Source organism: Hordeum vulgare, chromosome 7H, assembly GCF_904849725.1.
Source record: "Hordeum vulgare subsp. vulgare chromosome 7H, MorexV3_pseudomolecules_assembly, whole genome shotgun sequence".
NCBI classification, from domain to species: Eukaryota; Viridiplantae; Streptophyta; class Magnoliopsida; order Poales; family Poaceae; genus Hordeum; species Hordeum vulgare.
Genome location: NC_058524.1, coordinates 424,086,096 through 424,090,193, shown reverse-complemented (window position 1 = coordinate 424,090,193; position 4,098 = coordinate 424,086,096). Strand labels below are relative to the sequence as shown.

Sequence of the window (4,098 nt, the reverse complement as noted above, 5' to 3'; positions counted from 1 at the left end):
CCCTTCGCCGCCGCCAGTGCCCTCCCCGGCTGATGCCGCCGGTGCCCAGCCGCCGTCGTCCCTTTGCGCGACATGGCGACCCCACCGCTCCATTCTCGCCCCACCACCGATCGGGCATCCCTGCCTGTCTCCGGTCGGCACCAGCGCCCTCCTTCCATTGGTAACGCTCAGACTTGGCCACCCTCCTCCCTTACATTAGCAAATGGTACAAACTAAGGTTCAGCAAATTGGTGGAGTACCTTTACTTTTCTTGTCCTTGTTCCTTTGAGTCATTAGGATGGTTTGTCGCCCCTATACCACATTGTGTATGTCTTTTAGTCTTCACTTCTTTTTACAATGTTCAGCAGAAGAGATTTGGGGTGAATGGTGGTCTGCCTCCTTTGGATTGCTTATATCGTTGTACAAAGAGTAATTTCATTTATCTTTATCTGTAGGAGTTTTTTTTTGTCTGGAAGTTTCTATTTGCATGTACGAGTTTCTCTTCTTGGCTATATACGTGACCTTGAGCTGCCATTTATCCCAATACTTTTCTGAAATAGCAAAAAAGTAAAACTACTTACTCTGAGGATGATAGGTTCTCTATCAGTAGCAGGTTGCGTATTGTTCTTGTATTGCCATCGTAGTGTTGCGATTTTTGTAATAGTCTAGTTTCTGATTATTTCACTTATAATTTTAAGACTTTTTAGGCGCATACTATTTTAATTCTCATAATATATCATCGTGTTCTTCTACATTCCCATAAGGACCTGTTCCTAAAAAGCCCAATTAGAAGCAACCCAAGGTCCTGGTGTTCCATTGAATATGTTGAATTTGAACATTTATAAATGGTGTACTAAATGTAAACTTATTTCTTATGTAGGATAGGACTTGAATTTTGTATTTGATTGCTAATAGACTACCCAACATGGTGATGTCTCTGGACAATTTAAGGGGCTTCGCCTTAGCCACGTCATCGAGTGCTTTTTTTGGATCTAGCTTTGTGATCAAGAAGATTGGCGTGAAGAAAGCTGGGGACGTTGGGGTAAGAGCAGGTTGTGCCTCTCTCCTATATCTATTTCAATGGTTTTCTCATCGCAGACAAGGTTAAAGATAAAGTTTTCATATTTCTACTGCTTTAATCCATTAATAATTAATCTACGCTTTTTACCCTCATGATTTATAGGTTCTGGAGGCTAGTCATACTTATATGAACCGTTATGGTGGATAGGAATGGTAACTAGTAAGTATCACTTACACTGAGTTGTTTCTTTATGTGGTGGCTTTACAGCAAAGGCACTCAGTAGAGATACTAACCCAATTTTCTTTTCTTTGTGGGGCAACACCCCACAAAAAAACTGAGTTTTGTTGCCACACAAATATCTTCGAATATATGTATATTTTGGTAGTTTTTACGTCGGGCATTAGATGTGATGTGAGGATAATGTTCGTGCTTGTACCGTTGATGAGAAGAAGGATGGATCACCTCCTTACAAAACTAGAACACAGGAGCCTAGTTTCACTATAGTTTTATTTGGAATGAACAACATTTTCTAATGATATTTTGTAGGCTTGAAGTAATGTTTATCGCTCTCTGTTATTTCTTGCAGTGATTCTGGATGAGGTGGCCAATTTTGCAGCATATGCATTTGCTCTAGCAATACTTGTTACTCCTCTTGGAGCATTGAGCATCATATTTAGGTTTTCCACATGCCATCCTTCCTAAGCCATAATTCTGGTGAACTGATAATAGAATGTTTCCTTAATTCTCGTTCGTTCATGCAGCAAAGTGCTAGCACACTTCATTTTGAATGAGAGGTTGCATATGTTTGGCGTGGTTGGTTGTGCATTGTGTGTTGTTGGTTCAGTTGATATAGTGTTGCATGCCCCAATGGAAAGAACGATTGATTCAGTTAGTGAAATATGGCAACTCACAACTGAACGAGGTATCTCTTTTCAAGTCCTTAAATAGTTCTTGCTGCCATTTCTCATAGTTTTACCTTTGAACGAATGTTCATTGTGACCATGTGTCCTTAATAATATACTTTGGTTTATAACCAATTTACCATCAGTGGTTGTTTGAAACGCATTGTTCGGTAAACAATAGATGCAGTAATATTTTCTAATTCTCACCAGATTTTTCCAGTTAGTTTCATTTTTTTCCCAAGTAGGGCTCAGAAATATCTTGGCTACATTATTCGACAAAAAATATATCCTTCTGTTAGCCGCTCCTTTTGTGCTTGTTCCCTTATAGTGTTTGCTATTGTTCATTCTTTTAATGGATGAGAGTGCTGCAGCGCTACTCATTTGGCTTTAAAAACATAAAATGCTACATACATGAATCAGTTCCAACATTAACAGTTCAATTTCTTTGCTTGTTTTGTGGACAAGAGATGTTGTGTCATTCTACTGGAGTTAATACCATCTATGTTTATATGCACTATATCTATGTGATACTTCCATAAAAAGTATATGGTGTTACACCACCAAGAAAGTATGTAAGGGAAGATGTTCCCCTTTGTGCAACATTCTTTATGTTTGTGGTTATGTTTTCTATCCCACTTTTTCAGTAAAATATTTCTGTTATCAAATCCATTTTTACATGCAACTATAATCTGTGCTGGCAGGTTTCATAGTCTATTCTTGCTTGGCTGTAGCTCTTGCACTTGCTTTAATGTTCTGGGTTGTTCACCATACCGAGCAAAGGAAAATGCTCGCGTATGTTGCAATATGTTCACTATTCGGGTTTCTTACGGTAGGTTTGCAATACATCATACCAGGAAATGAGTTGTTCAAATTGATTTATAATGCCTGATGAAGTACTATATTAGGAACATGTTATCACTGTTAAGGCAGTGGCCATTGCCTTAAAGCTCTCATTTTATGGAGTGAACCAATTTGTCTACATCCAAACTTGTGATTATATGCTGTTTAGTGCAGCTGAATTATTTAAACAACGTAAGCTTTCCCGTCATATTCGATCAACTCAAGTATACTGCCATACATATGAATTGATGGTTCTACGCATATTTGAGATCTGCTATGGTTAGTGCCTCCATATCTCATTTACAAGTAGAGACCACTTGAGATCTTCATGATTTAGAGACCACTTGAAGCTATGTATTTGACCCATTTGAACTCATAGAATGACATAGCAGAATTGTTAATATGCTCTAATTGTTAATATCATGTCATTGTTTTTGGCGGGGTAGGGAACACTGATTTTACTTTTCCATCGCTATCATATGCTTAGGTAGCAGGCACAATTGGAACAAACCAGTGCTAGAACATGAACCTGATGTAGATGCGAAAAATAATATTAATGTGATAGGCTGAGCGCTGGAGATCCATATCCCCACTCCCCTCTTCCAGGTTGAAAATTGGGAGAGACATGGATCTGTTTTCATATGGAGAGTTTTAGAAAGAGATGATAGTTTGAGAGAGAGAGAGAGAGTGGGAGGGAGAGAAACCTGAGAGATCCATAGAGGCATACATGCCGAAATTACTTGCTCCAATTCGAGAGAGACGTGGATCTCTTTCTGAACAGAATATGAGGACAAACATGGATCGAGGGAGGGACATTGCGGGAGAGAATATGATTGCTTCATGTCGTTTTTTTAACTTGGAAAAAAAGAAATGCTGGAGATATATATTTGAAGGCATCTCTTCTAATTTTTTTCGCAACTTCTATTAGTTAATCTAAACCGTAAAAACATGTTCCCATCATTAGATGTACGGCTCGTTTTTGAACCGTAATCTGAACCGTAATAACTTGGTCCCATCATTAGATGTACGGCTCGTTTCTGAACCGTAATCTGAACCGTACAACTTTGATAATAGTTTATCTGAACCGTACAACTCATTTTTTCCCAACTTGTATTACTTAATCTGAACCGTACAACTTTGATAATATGATATATGCTTCACATGCTGTTGAAGTAAAATAGATGTATTAATCCAACAACATCAGACATAGGCGTCATATGTAGCAAATAATAGGTATATGATGTTAGCTGGTGATTGAAATTGATGTGAAGAAGAATAGTGGTATCCTATCTTATGGATTTTCCATTTTTATATTTAAGTTAGACAGATAGAATACAATAACTAGTCTTTTGACGA

At 38.2% G+C, this 4,098-nt stretch overlaps 1 pseudogene; it reads left to right on the top strand.

Moving 5' to 3' along the window:
• Positions 1 to 877: 877 nt before the first annotated feature.
• Positions 878 to 3,262, top strand: LOC123409016 (annotated as a pseudogene).
• The last annotated feature ends 836 nt before the right edge of the window (positions 3,263 to 4,098 follow it).